This window comes from Oryctolagus cuniculus, chromosome 14 (assembly GCF_964237555.1).
Source record: "Oryctolagus cuniculus chromosome 14, mOryCun1.1, whole genome shotgun sequence".
Classification (NCBI taxonomy): Eukaryota; Metazoa; Chordata; class Mammalia; order Lagomorpha; family Leporidae; genus Oryctolagus; species Oryctolagus cuniculus.
This window is the reverse complement of record NC_091445.1, coordinates 59,555,538-59,576,401: the sequence shown is the minus strand read 5'-3', so window position 1 is coordinate 59,576,401 and position 20,864 is coordinate 59,555,538. Positions and strand designations below refer to the sequence as shown.

The following is a 20,864-nucleotide window of genomic DNA, read 5'->3' as shown; positions in this document are numbered from 1 at the left end:
TATACAGTTATTCTTAAGTGTTGAAACTTAACTGAAAAGTGATCACTGTTAAATATAAGAGTGGGAATAAGAGAGGGAAGAGATGTGCAATTCGGGACATGCTCAAGCTGATTTACCTCAAATGGTAGAGTTAGAAACATACCAGGGGATTCCAATTCAATCCCATTGAGGTGGCATGTACCAATGCCATCTCACTAGTCCCAGTGATCAATTTCTGTTCACAATTGATCATAATGATAGGACTAAGAACCAAAGGGATCACATAAACAAGAATAGTGTCTGCAAATACTAGCTGATAGAATCAAAAAGGGAGAGAATGATCCAACATGGGAAGTGAGATACACAGCAGACCCATAGAATGGCAGATGTCCTAAACAGCAATCTGGCCTCAGAATCAGCCCTTAAGGCATGTGGATCCGGCTGAAAAGCCCATGAGAGTATTTCAGGCATGGAAAGCCAAAACACTCTGGGAAAAAAAAAAGAAAAAAAAACCTAAATGAAAGATCTCCGCGAGTGAGATCCCAGTGGAAAGAACGGGCCATCAAAGAAGGAGGTACCTTTCTCTGAAGGGAGGAGAGAACTTCCACTTTGAGCATGGCCTTGTCTAAATATGATCAGAGTCAGTGAACTCAGGGGGCTTCCATAGCCTTGGCAGCTCATGACAAGCGCCTAGGGTGATTACTGATGCCATAAACAAGAGTGTCAATTTGTTAAGTCAACAACAGGAGTCACTGTGCACTTACTCCTCATGTAGGATCTCTGTCCTTAGTGTGCTGTACATTGAGATTTAATGCTATAACTAGTACTTGGCTGGTGCCGCAGCTCACTAGGCTAATCCTCCACCTTGCGGTGCCGGCACCCGGGGTTCTAGTCCCAATTGGGGCGCTGGATTCTGTCCCGGTTGCCCTCTTCCAGGCTAGCTCTCTGCCGTAACCAGGGAGTGCAGTGGAGGATGGCCCAAGTACTTGGGCCCTGCACTCCATGGGAGACCAGGAGAAGCACCTGGCTCCTGGCCTTGGATCAGCACGGTGCGAACCAACGGCAAAGAAAGACCTTTCTCTCTGTCTCTCTCTCTCACTGTCCACTCTGCCTGTCAAAAAAAAAAAAAAAAAAATCACTAATGCTATAACTAGCACTCAAACAGTATTTTTCACTTCATGTTTCTGTGTGGGAGCAAACTGTTAATCTTTACTTAATGTATGCTAAACTGATCTTCTGTATATAAAGAGAATCGAAAATGAATCTTGATGTGAATGGAAAGGGAGAGGGAGTGGGAAAGGGGAGGGTTGCGGGTGGGAGGGACGTTATGGGGGGGAAGCCATTGTAATACATAAGCTGTACTTTGGAAATTTATATTCATTAAATAAAAGTTAAAAATTAAAAAGAAAAAAAAATAAAGGGGGTCTTTGCAGCAACATCCACAGCAGGTGTGCGCAGGCTGCAGCTCCCCTCTCCACAGCCCAAGAGGATTGGGTCAGAAATCTTGCAGGTGCCAAAAGATTTTTCTGTAGCATATTTGAGAAACACCACTATTAAAAAGATTACCTAATGGGAAAAGTTGGCAGAGTATTTTCCGCAAAGGAAGACGATTTTTAAATTTCAAGAAGTAAATGCTGGCCGGCGCCGCAGCTCGCTTGGCTAATCCTCTGCTTGTGGCGCCGGCACCCAGGGTTCTAGTCCCAGTCGGAGTGCCAGATTCTGTCCCAGTTGCTCCTCTTCCAGTCCAGCTCTCTGCTGTGGCCCAGAAAGGCAGTGGAGGATGGCCCATGTGCTTGGGCCCTGCACCTGCATGGAAGACCAGGAGGAAGCACCTGGCTCCTGGCTTTAGATCGGCCCAGCACACTGGCCGTAGCAGCCATTTGGGGGGTTAACCAACAGAAGGAAGACCTTTCTCTCTGTCTTTCTCTCTCACTGTCTAACTCTGCCTGTCAAAAAAAAAAAAAAAAAAAAAAAAAGTAAATGCCAATTAGAGGCTAACACCCAGTTGAAGGGAAAACAAGCCCTATTTCCAGTTCTAATTTCAAAGATAATGACGTAATGGTATAGGTAAGAACTGTGCCATGATTGTAACTATCAGAAGAAAAATGAGCACTAATGACTGCAAGGTAATGCTAGACTTATGAAATTCAAATGTGCTGATGAAAGTGCAACATTTCACTTCAGATCCGGGGGACTAGAGTGCATATAGCAGACAGTACTCCAAATCAACTGAGACCAAGAAACACAAATGTAAACAGCATACTGCTATATGAATTAACTTTATTTTTTTTTTATTTTAGAGAAAGTGCTCTCTTACTGGTTCATTCCCCAGATGTCCACAATAGCTGGATCTGTGACACAGCTGAAGCCAGGAGTGGGGAACTCAATTCAGATGTACCATGTGGGTGTCAGGGACCCAACAACTTTAGCTATCACTGCTGTCTCACAGGGTCTGCATTGGTGGGAAGGTGGAATCAGGAGGTGGAGCTAGGAATTGAACCCCATTACTAAAATGTGGGACACAATCTCAGTGTCTTAACCACTAGGTTAGTTAACATTCCCTCAAATTACCTGTATTTTTGACATAAGACATTGTTTTTTTAGCTTCGGTGAGTGGAAGAAATTGTTTAAGAAACTTTTTTATTCCAGACTTTTCTCCCCAAAAGGTCAGGGATGAGCTTAGGCTTCTCCAGCAGCCTCTAGGAGGTTTGCATGTGGAAGTAGAAGTGCTAATACCTGACAAACAACAGCTTAGATACCTCTGCCTAATGACTACACACCACCGCCCTCCCCCTGCAACCATTTTTTTCCTTGTAAAAGTTCCAAAAACTCTTGAAGACACCTGGAGGGATTCAGCTTGATGTGACCACAGCCATGTGGTTGTACTTTCCCTCTTGCCCTCCAGGTGACCCTGGCAGTCATCCCAAACGCTATGGGATAAACAAAGTAGTTAAGGTGGCTTGCTGAGTGTTCTGTACTGGGCACTACCATCAAGACTGACTTTCAGAATGCTGTGGTTCTTGAGGAAGGCCAAGTACATCCAGCGTGGGTCACCTTTGTCTGACAAGCCCCTCTGCAACTGCCCCAGGATGCAGAGATTATCTGTCTTGAGCTGCCCAGTATTATGCTACTGCCTGTTATATCTCCTCAGTAAATCACAAGTAATTGTGATTTTGTACACCTCTTTCTTTGGTCTGTTGACCCCTTCTGTTGGCAGCTGGTTCTGTACATTGGTTTTCCCAAAAAACAGCTTATTCAACTAGTCTTTCCATTTAGGTGTACATTGAGTTAATACTCAGTGACTAACTTAACATATCCATTTTCAGAGCCATGAACACAGTAACAATGTTCACTTCCCAGTATTGGACTTTTTGGAAAGTGATTATTTATGGCTTCAATGACAAGTTAACATTGAGTGGTTCTTTGATCTCTTAATGTGAGGGCACACATATGCAAATCAAATGCCTGTTAAGTGGTGCATTAGATTTCAGTCTCGTTGATTGCCACCTGTGGGGTAATATAATAAAAGTGGACATGGACGTGCCTTTTGGCTACCTGTACTTTGTCAGCTCTATTTCTGCATTTAAGGAATGCTCCCCATTACACATGCTACCTCCTCAAGGTGGAAGCTCGTTCTCTACCAACTTCTCTTGCAACCAGAGCATAAGGAGCCAGATTTCCAGTAGAAACAAGGAGGCACCATGAGAACCTGGCCAGCAAAGAAAAGTGGGTTAAGCATGATGGAGAGATGCCCAGCTTTGAGAGGCAATGTTGGCAGACATTCCAGGGCAGAGTCCTTCCCAGCACAGGTGCTATGAGCTGAAGACCATGTCTTCTGGAGGCTACAGTAGGCATTCCATCTGTAATGCTTTGGAGGCTGTTCCCATTTGTGTAATTTCCTTTTAATCAAAGTCCTTCCCAAAGGTCCTGGAAGTTTTAGTGTTCTTTAATAGTTTCCTTTCCACTTCAAAGTATCTAGAGAGGATTCTGTTGTACCTGCTAAGAATCCTGATAGACTACAATAATTCATTCTGCCATCTGCAATGTCATCAGAGGTTTTGTTTATAAATACAGGCATGTCATTAGTCAAAGCATTCCTTTTGTATATTTAGAATGTAAATTGTGTGTTGGGAGAGTGGATAGTGGTTTAAAATAAAGTCTGTGTTAAGGTGGAAAGTATGCCATCATAGTTGAATCCCTCATTCTGTGCAGGAAATGGAACTGAAGCCCAGAAAGGGGAAAAAATTAAAAGTTTTTTAGCTTTTAATATAAACACAAAAATCACATGAGTTGTAGCATTCTTTTCAAGATGAAATTGCAACCAGCACTTGAATCTTCAAGTTTTAAACTCCATAAATTTTTTTGAGGTGGTAGATTGTAATATTTTATATACCATTATTTATGTCTCTGTCCTTTAAAAATGATGGAACCCATAACACTAAATACCATGTGAAGTGTTGCTATATTTAGAGAAAATATTCCTGGCCCAGAAATACTTTGTTTACAGGTCAGATTCCTGGGATTATACTTGAGAAGGTAGGAGAAACAGGTTTCATATAGTTGAACATTCATTTTTTTCCCCACTATTTCAAATCAAGGGTGATATTGTTACCAATCCCCTAACATTATCTAGTCCTAGTCCTTTAAAGCCTGGAGAGTCCCCAAGATTTATATAAGTTCCCGCTTAAAAGTAGCAGGACTTGAAATGGGACACTTCCAGCCAGGTGAACATGTGGGACTAAACAACCGTTTTGTATCACCTACAACTATTTAGGGTCCAGTTCCTTGTTGTTGATCACATGTGCATTAACACTGCTCTTCATAATCTTCCTTTACCAGATCTAGAGGAAAGGGAGAGTACAGCTCTGCAAAGAGCTACTTTAAGAAGGGAGGTGCTTCCTAGGTGACAACAAGGTATTCCAAAACTCTTAGTGCTGCTTTAAGCTTTGATAGCTGTAGAAGTATAAATGCTACAAACTTACATACAACACATTACCTGAAAGCTCAGTTATTTCTTTTGGACTTATTTAGGTTTGCCAATTTGGAATATGAAACTTTTAATTCTATTTGGGGGGGAGGGGTTTAGTCAATGTATGCTATCTAAGATAGGACTGAAACAAAACATTAAAATTAAAAGTTTACCATTCCAAATTTCAAAAAACTAAGTTTAAAAGAAATACAATGTTCTAAGTTTGTAGCATGTCTACTTCTGCTGCAGTGTCCTGGAGGGCCTCCTCCCACACACACACACACACACACACACAAATGCTTAAAACTGCACTAACTTCCTGAACACCTTGTATTTTTCTACCTGCTTGTTATTTCTGGACCATCATGTTGGCTGTCGTTAGGAAAGTATCTTTTAATACAATTACTTGATAAGGAAATCATCAGAAGATGAAAAGCACCATTATGTTATAGCTCATGAGAAACACAGCATGGCCCCAACAGAAATAGATTATCAATAACTGATACTTTCTCTTTATGACCCCAAATGTACTAAAATGCTAGTACCTAGTGCTTGCAAAGAACAGCAATGACAACTGTTATCTGGCAACTTTTTGGTTTAAATTGATTGCCAATGATGATGAACAGCTTCAATATTGCAAGAAGAACCCTCAATACCTAACAATGCTACAGTCTGCTCCTAAGCGGCTTCCTGAGTTGGCAAGAGTCCCATGTTTCAAGGATAATACTGCATTGATTCCAAAGGCATATGCAGCAATATTGGAAGAGGGTAAGAAAAATAGGAAAAAGATAAATTATAGAGTTAGTGTCTGTAGTGTCTAAAAATTTTAACAATTTTAAAAAAAACCTCATGTAGCTCACAGTTATTAAGCAAATATCTGTGTGGGGGTAGGGAGCTTTCCCTTTCTTGAATGGTTTTTGTAACCCTTTACATTAAAAAGAACAGAAGGCCAGTGCTGTGGCGCAGTGGGCTAAAGCCCTGGCTTGAAGTTCCGGCATCCCATTTGGGCATCGTTTCTAGTCTCGGCTGCTCCTTTTCCGATCCAGCTCTCAGCTATGGCCTGGGAAAGCAGTACAAGATGGCACAAGTCCTTGGGCCCATGCACCCATGAGGGAGACCCGGAAACAGCTCCTGGCTTCAGATCAGCACAGCTCCGAGAGAGAGACAGAGGCAGACAGACCAACAGATCCATTCTTTCCTATGGAGTGTAATCATCCTCACTGTCCACAAGTCTCCTGCATTCCATGTCTGTCTTTTTGGTGAAAATACTAACTTTGCCTATTCAACAAATGGAAAACTGGGAAAACTGGATTTCTACATGCAGAAGTATGAAGCAAGACCCCTACCTTATACCTTGCACAAAAATCCACTCAACATGGATTAAAGATCTAAATCTACGACCCAACACCATCAAATTGCTAGAGAACATCAGAGAAACCCTGCAAGATATAGGCACAGGCAAAGACTTCTTGGAAAATACCCCAGAGGCACAGGCAGTCAAAGCCAAAGTTAACAATTGGCATTGCATCAAATTGAAGTTTCTGTACTGCTGTAAAAGAAACAGGAAAGTGAAGAGGCAACCAACAGAATGGGAAAATATATTTGCAAACTCTGCTATAGATAAAGGGTTGATAACCAGAATCTACAAAGAGATCAAGAAACTCCACAAAAACAAAACAACCCACTTAAGAGATGGGCCAAGGACCTCAATAGACATTTTTCAAAAGAGGAAATCCAAATGGCCAACAGACACATGAAAAAATGTTCAAGATCATTAGCAATCAGGGAAATGCAAATCAAAACCACAATGAGGTTTCACCTCACCCCGGTTAGAATGGCTCACATTCAGAAATCTACCAACAACAGATGCTGGCGAGGATATAGGGATAAAGGGACACTAACCCACTGTTGGTGGGAATGCAAACTGGTAAAGCCACTATGGAAGTCAGTCTGGAGATTCCTCAGAAACCTGAATATAACCCTACCATACAACCCAGCCATTCCACTCCTTGGAATTTACCCAAAGGAAATTAAATTGGCAAACAAAAAAGCAGTCTGCACATTAATGTTTATTGCAGCTCAATTCACAATAGCTAAGACCTGGAATCAATCTAAATGCCCATCAACAGTAGACTGCATAAAGAAATTATGGGACATGTACTCTATAGAATACTATACAGCAGTAAAAAAAAAATGAAATCCAGTCATTTGCACCAAAATGGAGGATTCTGGAAAACACCATGCTGAGTGAATTAAAACAATCCCAAAGGGACAAATATCCTATGTTCTCCCTGATCGGTGACAACTGAGCACCAAAAAGGAAACCTTATGAGTCAAATGGACACTATGAGAAACGGTGACGTGATCAGCCCTTGCCCTGACTGTCGAGGAACAACTTAATACTTTGTCCCTTTTAGTATTTTTTGTCCTACTTAATACCATTGGTTGAACTCTTTAATTAACACAGTTATTCTTAGGTGTTTAAATTTAACTGAAAAGTGATCCTTGTTAAATATAAGAGTGGGAATAAGAGGGAGGAGATGTACAGTTCAGCACATGCTCAATCGGACTTGTCCCTAATGGTAGAGTTAGAAATGTGCCAGGGGATTGCAATTCAATCCCATCAAGGTGGCATGTACCAATGCCATCTCACTAGTCAAAGTGAACAATTTCAGTTCATAATCGATCATAATGATAGGATTAAGTGTCAGAGATCATGTTAACAAGACTACTGTCTGCTAATTCTAACTGATGGATTGTTCTCTCCTTTTAAATTCTAACATGGGAAGCGGGATACACAGCAGACTCATAGAATGGCAAATGCCCTAAAGAGCACTCTGGCCTCAGAATCAGCCCTCAAGGCATTTGGATCTGGCTAAAAAACCCATGAGAACTTCTCAGGCATGGAAAGCCAAGACACTGTGGCCAAAAAAATGACCTAAATGAAAGATCTCTGAGTGAGATCCCAGTGGAAAGAACAGGCCATCAAAGAAGGAGGTACCTTTCTCTGAAGGGAGAACTTCCACTTTGATTATGGCCTTGTCTAAATGAGGTCAGAGTTGGTGAACTCAAAAGGCTTCCATAGCCTTGGCAATCAATGACAAGAGCCAAGGGTGATTACTGCTATCAGAAATAAGAGTGTCGCCGGCGCCGCGGCTCACTAGGCTAATCCTCCGCCTTGCGGCGCCGGCACACCGGGTTCTAGTCCCGGTCGGGGCGCCGGATTCTGTCCTGGTTGCCCCTCTTCCAGGCCAGCCCTCTGCTGTGGCCAGGGAGTGCAGTGGAGGATGGCCCAGGTGCTTGGGCCCTGCACCCCATGGGAGACCAGGAAAAGCACCTGGCTCCTGGCTCCTGCCATCGGATCAGCGCGCTGCGCCGGCCGCAGCGCGCCGGCCGCGGCGGCCATTGGAGGGTGAACCAACGGCAAAGGAAGACCTTTCTCTCTGTCTCTCTCTCTCTCACTGTCCACTCTGCCTGTCAAAAAAAAAAAAAAAAAAGAGTGTCAATTGTTAACAATGGCAGTCATTGTGCACTTACTCCCCATGTAGGATCTCTGTCCTTAATGTGTTGTACAATGTGAATTAATGCTATAACTAGTACTCAAACAGTATTTTATACTTTGTGTGTCTGTGTGAGTATAAACTGTTGAAATCTTTACTTAGTATATACTAAGTTGATCTTCTATATATAATGATAATTAAAAATGAATCATAATGAAGAATGGGATGGGAAAGGGAGTAGATGGGATGGTTGGTGGGTGGGAGAGTGATTATGGGGGGAAAAGCCGCTATAATCCAAAAGTTGTACTTTCAAATTTACATTTATTAAATGAAAGGTTTTTTTTTTAAATATACTAACTTTGCTGGTTTTTGAGTGGGAGAGGTGACAATTCTCCAGTCCTTGTAGATGATGGATTCAGGATGTTTGAAACAGCGCCTCTCCCCCATTACTCCCTTTAAGAGAGGATGGCACTAGAGTGCTGAATGCCAATGAAATTATCGGCACCGAAAGATCCTCTCACATCAGCTCTACACAAGTCTTTGTATTTGTCTTCACACAGTCTGTAAATGGCCTCTAGGCTCTGGGCTCTTTCCTTGCTGAGAAGAGGAAACAAAAAATTCAGATTGTTGTCATCTGCTAAGGAGCGAAGGTCAAAGTAGTATTTGGCATAAACACTGGCAGGAACATTAATATTAAACTGAAGCAGCCCCAAAAAGTGCCGTTCCATTTCATTCCAAAGTGACTACTGCACCTTCAGCTGTGAGCTGTACAGCACTGAAAAGAGTTTGAACAAATGTGTAAATAATTGGTGTTCAGTATTAAGCTTAAAGTACTCCTCTGGAAACTTCTCTCATGTGATTGGATGTGATTTCTCATCAAAAATATCCAGGGATCTATTTGCATCTCTGTTCTTCATGTGGTAATATATTGCTAAGGTCACACATCCATTTGAGATTTGCTCAGGAAAATTGTGCTTGCCCTCAGATGGTCAGAAGGGCTTGATTCCAAAGCCAGACCTTCGGGTATCTCCCAGTCGCTGCTGTGCTGCAGTGGTGGCCCTCGCAGGCTCCGAAATCCAACTTGGTGGGCTCCGCAGCAGCAGGTGCCAGCTGCCACCTCAGATTTCAGACTCGTATTCCGGTTCTACCAGCCCCGCATGCTGGCCCAACTTGGGGCTGGCACTTGAGGACCTGCAATGGGTCAGCATGTTCCCCATGGGGTGCCTTCGCAGCCGCTCCCTCCCCCAACAATGGCGTGGTCTGCACCTGCAGCCCCAGGCTATGCTGCTCCCTCCTGAGTTCAGTTAAATGTCTAGACTATCTAGCAGACCAGAATGGGTCCTGGTACTTTGTGGCCTCTGTGAATGTCCAGTGAGGCCTTGCTGGAGCCACAACCCCAGGAGACAGGACCTTTGTCTCTGGGGGCTTTGAATGGAACAGGTATCATAATGTTATAGAGTAATATGGTCCAAAAGTTGACCAGTGGAGCATGCTGGGAGATATGCAGCAGCCCAGAGGGGTGTTGGTTTGATAGTGGCCAGTGGAGTGATCTATTGTCTAGGAGGATGCATTGATGTGAATATCTTAAACTCAGTTGAGAATGATCCTTGCACAGGGCACTGGGTTGGTATAACTAACATAACTGATGTTGTACCACTAGGCACTGAGCAATCTGGAGCTGGAATAGCTCTACTGCCTGACCAAGTTTATGTGGTTGGGAGATGTGAAGGCAGAGCTCACCCTTCCTTTGTTGAAGCATATAATATTCAAACTGACTTCTGGGCAACTATCACTAGTATGATCAATCCACAATACTATACAGGGACCACAGTGCTTCAGGGGAAGCTCTGTGCAATTGCAGGATACCATGGGAATTCCCTGATGAGCAGCATTGGATACTATGATCTTGTCACTGATAGCTGGGAAGTCGTGACATCTGTGGGCATTCAGCACTGTGATGCTGGTGTGTGTGTTCTCTGAGAGAAGTTACCATTGTCGGACATCCTCCAGGGCTAGTGACCAGTCCACAGGACAGTGTGCAAGAGTCAAGGATTGTTTCCAGAATGTCATTCTTGATTTATGAAGAGTTAATTACAGGCACAAGTGGTGCCTATAATTTGACTTATTTTGTACTTATTTGACATATACTGCCCCTTGCATTGGTAGCTGGTAGGGTGTGTAACACACTCAAGGGAAGAGAATGCACATTGTATGGATATGACAGACCAGATCACCTCTCCCTCTTCAGTGTGAAGCACTTTGTTGTCATTTAACTGACCATGTGCTTAGGAGATACACTCACACACGTGTGCATTTCTCATATCTCCCATTCCATTCTGGAGGAAAAGAGGGCCCTGTCCAAACTTTGGTGTCTTGGGAAAGAGATTCATCTGACTTTCAGTGCAGCAGGGTTGGTATACCAGAACTGAGTTAGAAGAAGTGAAGTAGATTGAATTTAACAGAATGTGAGTGAACCCAAGGTCTTTCTTTTGTTTTAAATTTTTTTAACTTTTATTTAATGAATATAAATTTCAGAAGTACAGCTTATGGATTACAATGGCTCCACCCGCCCCCATAACTTCCCTCCCACCCGCAACCCTCCCCTTTCTATAGAAGAGTATTGTGCATCTTGCTGGAAACTGTCTGAAAGAGTATAGTGACCTAACATTGAGATGAGAACAGATAGAGTATATGTGGGAGTTTGGCATACCTCGGGAGAAACTCGAAGTATGTGTGATTTCTTTTTTAAGATTGATTTATTTGAAAGAGTTATACAGAGAAAAGGAGAGGGAGAAGGAAAGAGGGAGAGGTCTTCCATCCGTTGGTTCACTCCCCAGATGACCGCAATGGCCAGAGCTGCACCAATCCAAAGCCACGAGCCAGGTCGTCCATGTGGGTGCAGGGGCCCAAGGACTTGGACCATCTTCTACTGCTTTTCCAGGCCGTAGCAGAGAGCTGGATGGGAAGTGGAGCAGCCACTTGGAACAGGTGCCTATATGGGATGCTGGCACTGCAGGTGGAGGCTTTACCTGCTACACCAGAGTGCCGGCCCCGTGATTTCACATTTTATTCCCTGCCGGGACTTAGCCATGGCAATGTTTCTGTTAAAGGGGTGAAAGATTTTCATTTTGTTGTTGAATCAAACACAACTATACTTCCACCCTATTTAAGGAGAGGGTGTGGATAGCAGCAGCCTAATAATTCAGCTACCTGAGTTACTACCCCATTCTTTTAAGAGCACACTTCCACGAAGGAGTGGTTTTTCAATGCTGTGTTTGGTACATTTAGTCCTTTTCCCAAAGTTTCCCATCTCTGTCTGTAGAGTGGATTTTATCCATCCTAGGACAGAATAATCAAGGACAACCTTTCTTTTTTTCTTTTTTTTTTTTTTTTTTTGCTAGTTTCAGTACTGGCTCCTCTGTGTAATGGAATAAAAGTCTTGCTTTACAAGTATTGGGAGCATGAGGACATCGTAACCTAAACAAAGATGTACTTTCCATTCAGTCTGAAATTCCAACTTCTTCCCTCTTTCCTTGAGTTGTATTGGCCTACAAAGTTAATTTCCTTTCCAACTGTTTAAACACTCAATCAACTGTCTCAAAAAGAATTAGCACAAGTTGGTTCAAAATTCCCATCTAGAACTATATTTGTATTTTTTCATCAAGGATTTTTTATTACTATAGTTGATATGTAGATTCCATATTTTGACCCAAAACTGTATACACTTACAGAGTACCATATGATGTTTTGACAAATGTATGTATTATATAATCAAATCAGCATAAGCATATCTTTATTGTGTAAATATTAAAACCCTTTCTTCTAATTTTTTGGAAATATACAATATTTTGTCATTATCTGTAGTGATCCTACTGTGCAACAGAATAAGAGAATTTCTAACTTAGCACCCATTGGCCAACCTTTTGCCATCCCTACCCTTCTCTACTCTCCCCAGCCTCTGGTGACCGTTATTCTACGCTCAACTTCTATGAGATCAACTTTGCTATTTGTAATTTTAAAGTCTAGAAAATTAAATGCTCAAGCACATGAATTTTAATTTACTGTGCTATAATCACATTTGAACTGTCCTGTAGGCCTGAAAATAGTATTTTAAATATACGTTGATCATGAAAAATCGGGTAACTAAACTATTAATATCAGATAATCCTATCTATAAGTCTAAAAGGGTGGCTGGATACATAAGAATATGTACATGTGAGTTTAAGTTTTAATTTTTTAAATTTTTATTTAAGGTATACAAACTTCATGTATACAGATTCAGGAACATAGTAGTACTCTCAACCCTACCCTTCATCTGCTCACACTCTCCCACTTCCTCCTCCTCCCTGTTCTATTCCCATTCTTGTTTTTTACAATGACTTATTTTCAGTTTACTTAGTGTAGGGTTAATCTCATGAGTGTAAAGTTAAGAGTTCAACAAGTGGTAGGAAGAAAAACTATATATACATATATAATGTGTATTTGCTATGCTATAGAACTTTAATTCCTTATTTATATTTTCTGTTTTTTTTTTTTTTAATGTCTTATTTGGAAAGCAGACACAACACACACACTTACGCTCAAACTCCCTTCTGCTGGTTCACTCTCCAAATGACTGCAACAGCCCCCTTCTGGGGCCAAAACTGGGAGCCAGGAACTCAACTCAGGCCTCCTACACAGGTGCAGGGACCACTTTTATCACCTGCTGTCTCCCCAGGACATGTTAGCAGGAGGCTAGAATCCAGAGAGCAGTCAGGATGTGAAATCAAGCACTTCAATTAAGGATGCAGGCACTTCCACTGGCATTGTAATCACCAGCCCCACTCCATTTTCTAAAAGAACTTGTATTAAGCACCTGGGACTAATATCAGCATCCATATAGGATGACAACATCACAGGTGGTGGCTTTTCCTGCTATGCCACAATGCTGGGCCTGGGATTTATCTTCTAACCAATCACCCAAAGACTTACTGGGACTCTGGAAAATGGTTCTTAAAATTCAGTGTGCAAAAGCATTATGTGGGCCAGCGCTGCAGCTCAATAGGCTAATCCTCCATCTGCGGCACAGGCACACCGGGTTCTAGTCCCGGTCATGGCGCCGGATTCTGTCCTGGTTGGCCCTCTTCCAGGCCAGCTCTCTGCTGTGGCCCAGGAGTGCAGTGGAGGATGGCCCAAGTTCTTGGGCCCTGCACCCGCATGGGAGACCAGGAGAAGCACCTGGCTCCTGGCTTCGGATCAGCGCGGTGCACCAGCTGCAGCACACCGGCTGCGGCAGCCCTTAGAGGGTGAACCAACGGCAAAAGGAAGACCTTTCTCTGTCTCTCACTGTCCACTCTCCCTGTCAAAAAAAGAGGGGGGGGGTGCATTATGTGGGAGACGGTGCTGTGGCACACTGGGTTAAGCCATCGCCTGCATGCTGGCATCCCATATGGGCACTGGTTTGAGTCCCGGCTGCTCAGCTTCTGATCCAGCTCCCTACTGATGTGTCTGGGAAAGCAGCAGCAGATGGTCCAAGCATTTGGGCCCCTGCACCCACATGCGAAACTTGCAAGAAGCTCCTGGTTTCAGCCTGGTCCAGCCTTGACTGTTGTGGCCATTTGAGGAGTGAACCAGCAGACGGAATATCTGTCTCTCCCCCTCTTTAACTCTACCTATCAAATCAAATAAATAAATCTTTAATATTCAATAGAGACCTTGGAGCCTGCCAGCACACTTGCAGCACCATGTGATTCTGGTGAACGTTTTGAGAGGACACTGTGGGAGGGGGGCAGCACTCCACCATGTGACCTAGCACATGCCATTTCTGCTGGCACATCTGAAGTGTCAGGGCTCTCTGGCTCTGGGGAATTCACTCTGTTGACAGGCCCCACTGCTGACAATTATTCCCTTATATTCTGTTACAGCCAGTCTAGCACAGGTCTTTATTCTGTAGTTTGTGGCTCCCTGGTATGGGCATCCCCAGTGTGGTTCTCCAGGTTCTTTTCTTTCCATTATTGGTTAAGATGAGAGGCAGCTAAGAAAGTGACTGGTATAAGGCCATGTTTCAAGATGTAATCATAATGTAATGATATTGTTGGATTCCTTAAGGCTCCAATGAATGGACATCTCAGAAAATGTTTGTAGCATCAACGGGCACTTCATCTGAATAATTTTCAAGGCTAATTTTCTGCAATAATGGAGTTAAACCTGGCATGAACCATGGATGAAGCAGAAAAAGCTCCCTTTGAAATTCAGGCTAACATTAAATTTGAATAAACTGAGCTGTCAAATTGGATAAGGTGAGACTGCCCTCTGCTGCCTGGAGGTAAAATAGCCTTAAATGTTTTCTAACAGCACATATCCATGGATCAGGCTTTCCCAGAGGGGCAAGAGGTCAGTCTCCTTTGTTAAAGTTCTAGTATCACTGGAGACACATAACAGTTTTGAGATGTTAAACTCCAGGAAGTCATACCTTAAATACTGGTCTGCCTAAGTCTTTCCCAGAATGAATCTCTTTATGGACCTATAGGAATCATGACTTAATTTCCCAAGGCAACAGTTACCCAGCACTTCACATAAGGGGTTGTGTATCTGACCTAATTATGCATCCTCCTGAGGACAGTGCCACCCCTCACTCACTCACCTCTTGATTCCTTTCCTTCATCACGGTCATTCCACCCTCAATTCCACATTATTCTTGCCTCCTCGTCACCGTGCCCTTACCTGTATCACCCTCTTTCCTTCCTGACCTGCCTTCCATGGTTCCTGGACTGTGTGCTTCCTTTATACCTTGTGTCCCTTCTGCAAAATATGCCTCAAAAATACTTGATTTCTCCCTCTCTTGCTAGTTGACTGTAAAATGTGTGGGCAGGGATCCTATCTACCTTGACCATGTCCTAGAGCAGCACTGGTTCCATATCTGGATCAATCCCAAGGTTTTGTCTACCCTCCCCCAACCGGGAACATGAATTCCTAGAGATGTCAAATGCAACTTAGAGCAGAGAGGGTCTTTTTGGTCTCTGGCAAGCATCATTTGAATGCTGTGGGTGGGTAGTGAAGTCAGAATATCCAGGACACAGAAAACAGTGGAACAGGAAAGACATCAGTAGTTTTAAGGTAATTAGGGAAGAAGTTGATGATGTAAAGGGGACAACCATTGAAGATTATGTAGTCCCTCAAAAACTTTCTCTGCTTTCCTTAAATCCCCTACATCTTTCCCAAATTGAGTGTCTAAAAGCTCGTAGAAAGCACATAGCTTTGTATTTTCCAGTGTCACCTCACACTTCCTGTCCCTCCTTCATTCTAATTCCCTGACTCTGCTCCTACTCCTATGAAATCTGGAAATCAACACTGGTGATTCCCTAGTTCCCTTCAGTGAATGAGACCCTTCTTTTAAGACCAGTCATCCTACTGGAGCTCTTGAGAAGCAAAGGTTGAAGTTTTGGAGGTCCAAAAACAGTTGAGTTTATGAACTTTTTAAAGATTTATTTGAAAGACAGAGGTCTTCCTTTTGCTGGTTCACTCCCCAAATTGCTATAACAGTCAGAGCTGGATCAGGCTAAAGTCAGGAGCCAGGAACTTCTTCCAGGTCTCCCACACAAGTGCAGGGGTGCAAGGACTTGGGCCATCCTCTGATGCTTTCCCAGGCACATTAGCAGGGAAGTCGAGCAGCCGGGACTCGAATCAGCAATGATATGGGATGCAGGTGTTGCATGCCAGGGTTTTAACCCACTTTGACAGTGCTGGCCTCTATTTGTCCACTTGATCAAGTAGGATAAAGGTGCATGGAATTGAGAGTGTTGCTCTAATAGGTGTGCAAAAGATAAAGCCATGGAACTCAAGGTTTAGTGAGGAAGAGAAGCAAAGGAGCCAGGGGCAGAAAATGCTCAGTGGAGGAATATAGGAATTAAAAAACTAGACAGGGGTAGGCACTTGTTCCAACTGTTGACACCACTTGGGACAGCTATATCCCACGTTGGAGCACCTGGGCTCAAGCTCCAGTTCTGCTCCTGAGCCCAGCTTCCTGCTCTTGCACATCCTGGGAGCCAGCAGTGATGGCTCAAGTAGTTGAGTCCCCTTATCCCTAGTAGGAGACTTGTATTGAGTTCTTGGCTCCCAGGCATTTGGGGAGTAGACTAGGTGATTGGGGCTCTTTTTCTTTCTCCATATCAAATAAAAATCAGTAATTAAGAGTAGCTATTTATGTCCAACCAGACAGAAACTGAGTTAGGAATTGCTTTAGACGTAAGATACCACAAAGCTGACCATTGTAATTTAATCAAATGAGGGTTTATTTCAGTCATGTAAGAAAACCAGAATTGGGCAGTCCAGGCAGGTTCAGAGGGTCCAGCCCCATTATCGATGACCTAAGCTCCTTCTACCATTCTGTTCTCTACTACTAACATGGTTACCTCATGGTTGCAAGATGGCTGCCTTCAGATCAGAGAAAGTAAGTTGAGGCAAGGACAGGGAAATGGCAAAAAGTCTCTTTCCTCTATTAAGCTTTCCAAGAAGGCACAATCACAGATTTACACTCTTACCTCAGTGGCCAGATCTATCTCATGAGTGTTCCTAGGGCACACTGTGTCTCTCAATGAAGTCTGAGTAGAGGAAGTAAGAAGTTTCTCTGCAATCTGACATACTAGGAGACGTCTCTAACTCCAAACCATCTAACCATTGGAAGTGAATCAGACAGCACTGTGGCATAGCGGGTAAAGTCATTGCCTGCAGTGCCGGCATCCCATATGGGCACCGGTTCAAGTCCTGGCTACTCCACTTCCAATCTAGCGCTCTGCTATGGCCTGAGAAAGCAGAAGTTGGTCCAAGTCCTTGGGCCCCTGCACCCAGAGGGGACCCGAAAGATGTTCCTGGCTTCAGATTGGCACAGCTTCGGTAGTTTTGGCCATTTGGGGAGCGAACCATCGGAAGACTTTCTCTGCCTCTCTGTAGCTCTGCCTTTCAAATCAATCAATCTTAAAAAAAAAAATGAATGAGGTAGCAGAGGAAGTTAGGTAACATCTAAATCAGTGAGACTTATCACATGAAATACAGACTAAAACAGAAAACTAAATGAATGCCTTCAGATAAGAAATACAACCCAAGCAACAAAAACAAGATGGTTTAACAGAACAATGAGAAAAAGTGAAGGAAATCTCCCTCAAAGTAGAACATTTAAGTAATGGAAGGCCCATTAAGGACCAGGAGATCATCAAAGCCTAAACACAACGACTGCTCACCACGAAGGAAGGCAAAGGACTTACAAAGTCAGCATGAAATTTCAGAGCATTAAGGTCAGAAATAAAAGACACAAACCTTTTGGAGGAAAAAAGGTAACATAAAAGATTAGGGATAACAATGAATTTCTCAAACATTAGAAGGCAGACAGCGGGAGCAACATTTTCCAAATACTGAGGAAAAATAATTCCTTTCAAACAAGATTTCTATACCAAATAAAGTACTGATACTTGCTGAGTATCAGAAAAAAAGCACCCCATGCCTCCTTGGAGAAGCTCCTGGTCTATTAGCATGAAGGAAAAGGAAAAGGATCAACATAGGAGAGGGGAGGGAGCAGGAGGTTGGAGAATTCTATGAAGAATTTGTCTTGGAAGGAAAATGGAATCAGTGAATTGTCAGGTTTGACTGCAGGGCAAACCGTAATGAAGATAGAAAACAGAGCTGTTCAAGTTGGATACTGAAAGAAAAGACTTTAGGGGTGGGCATTTGCTGTGGGACTTAAGATACTACTTGGGACACCTGCACCTCGTATCAAAGTACCCGAGTTCAAGTCCTGGCTCCACTTCCCATCCAGCTTCCTGCTAATGCACACCTAGGGAGGTGGCAAATAATGCATCAGGTACTTGGGTCATTGCCAGCCATGTGGGATACCCATGTTGAATTCCTGGTTCCTTGCTTCAGCCTGGCCCATCCCTGGTTACAGCATGCATCTTAGGGAGTAAATCACCAGATAGATACTAATAGCACACATAAAAAGTACACCAGAGAAACTCGAATCAGACTCCTATTTGGCTTGTAATAAGAGTAATATTTACAGGGGCTCACCTTGTTAATCCTTCGCCTGCAGCACCAGCATCCCATATGGGCGCCGGGTTCTAGTCCTGGTTGCTCCTCTTCCGGTCCAGCTCTCTGCTGTGGCCCAGGAGGGCAGTGGAGGATGGCCCAAACACTTGGGCCCCTGTACCTGCATGGGAGACCAGGAAGTAGTAGCTGGCTCCTGGCTTCGGATTGGTGCAGCACTGGCTGTAGCAGCCATTTGGGGAGTGAACCAATGGAAGGAAGACCTTTCTGTCTGTCTATAACTCTACCTGTCAAGTAAATTAAAAATATTTACAGGCATATAATAACGAAGACAACATGGATTTAACAAGTTTGAGATTTACCTTTAGAAGGATGGAGGGAGAAAATGGAGTGTGAAATAAACTGCTAATTTTTCAAAACAGTCAATAGAGGGGAGTTCTAGAAGTGAATATTTAAGATAGTTCCTAGTATTTAGAAACAGGAGCACTGGGCTAAATGTGGCCACCTGGGAGGCGGGAGTCAAGAAGAGGTGGCTTTCCTTATAAGCTTATCACTACTTTTAAGATAGGAGAGAATAAGCAAAGTCAGTGGGAAAGGAGAGCCGTCTACTCAACATAAACTGGAGCTTGTTAGATGCAACCTCTTGGGTCCCAGTCTAGACCTACAGAATCAGCCTGGATCACCTTTCCATTAATTTAAGAAGAGTATGCCTTCTCACTTCATGGGAAAGGCAGAGACCTTCCACCTGCTAATTCCCTCTCCAAATGCCACCACAGCCACAGCCGGGAGCTGCTGACTCCAGGAGTTGGATACTCCATCCAGGTCTCACACAAGTGACCCAAGTACTTGAGCCATCAGTGGCTGCCCCTTAGGCTGCCCATTAGCACGAAGCTGGATAGGAAGCAGTGGAGCCAGAACTCAGATCAGGCACTCCAATACGGGATGTGGGTACCCCAAGCAGCTACTTAACTGCTGTGCCAAACACTCACCCCTCAGCCTGCTTATTTTGAGAAGCACTGACAGTGTAGGAGGACAATTAGTGGGCATACATTATCAAAGGGTTGAAGTCAGAGTTCAGCCCAGTGTTTTAGGTAAATTCACCCTTTTCACTTGCCTATACTCTGACATTGCTGCTCAGTGCCCTTGACAAGCCTTGATCTTCCTGGTATTTCAAATTGTTTCCAGAATTTTCTGTCCTGGTCATCACTTCCTTCATGATTTGGGGAGTTTCACTTCTTTACCTCACAAAACCCGCTAAGATAGGGACTTGTGAGTATGTTGTTACTGTTTTCAAACTGTTTCTGTATATTTTAGTCACAAGATCATGGAACTCTGAATAGATCAGCTGCTCAATAGAGGCTCATCAATCTGGTTCTTTCAAGTAGTAAGCCAGGACAGAACAGCAAATAAAAATCCCTGCCTCCCAGAAAAAAAAAAAAAAAAAAAAAGGCAACTAGAAATAAGGCACAATTCTAAAAGCACTTAGAGTAGTTCATGTAATTCTAATGTAGGTGTTAGATAAGGAGGTTAATCTTAAGTTCTCAGAACTTACTTTCATAGCATAAGATCTATAAAGCTTTTTTAAATGGTTCGAGGGAAATTATTAACCACATATGCCATTAGTTGCTTTAAGTGTAAGACAGGTACTAAAGCCATTCAAGCCATAGCAATTGGTCTTTGGACTAAACAGTTTAGTGACTTTAATTTTTTTTATTGACAGAGTTAGACCTTTCTGTCTGCCTTCCGTTGGTTCACTCTAATGGCCGTTATGGCCGGCGCTGCGCTGATCCGAAGCCAGGAGCTTCTTCCTGGTCTCCCATGTGGGTACAGAGACCCAAGCACTTGGGACATCCTCCGCTGCCCTCCCGGGCCACAGCAGAGAGCTGGACTGGAAGAGGAGCAACCGGGACTAGAACCCAGCATCCATATGGGATGCTGGTACCTGGCCCAACTTTGTAATTTTTTAAAAAACAGAAAAACTCAGAATGAATTATGAAGTTAAGTTACACCACAATTTCCTGATTCATTTGAGTGCAAAGTCTGGCTTAAATATGGTACCTATAAACATTAGTAACACATTTATCAAATGTAAATCTTAAGACATTTAGAGACACAAATTTAAAGATGTTTTTAAAATGCTTCCTGTGATCAAAGATCCCATCTTTTATTACTGTGAGGACTCCTGTATGCAAATTAGCTTCACTTACACAAACTGACAACGTTGACTTTACACATGACAATATTAAACAGGAACTAACAAATACCACATAAATATTCCTTATTTTGTAGTGTTCTTCTCCTCATCACCGTTTTCTGGTACAGAACATTATACGCTGCAGGCCTGCCCGGCACAGAACTTTCAAGATACACATACCTGGGACCAGTTGTATGATTGTTTATGT

The 20,864-nt window shown here is 43.2% G+C and overlaps 1 protein-coding gene and 2 pseudogenes across 1 annotated transcript in view; 1 reads left to right on the top strand and 2 right to left on the bottom strand.

Annotated features, from left to right (window-relative positions):
• LOC138845174 (large ribosomal subunit protein uL23-like) overlaps positions 1–20,864 on the bottom strand; it is a 1,058,548-nt gene that overhangs the window by 266,464 nt on the left and 771,220 nt on the right. The window lies entirely within an intron of this gene.
• Positions 8,904–9,665, bottom strand: LOC127492833 (cyclin-Y-like protein 1; annotated as a pseudogene).
• Positions 9,664–10,464, top strand: LOC138845153 (kelch-like protein 12 pseudogene; annotated as a pseudogene).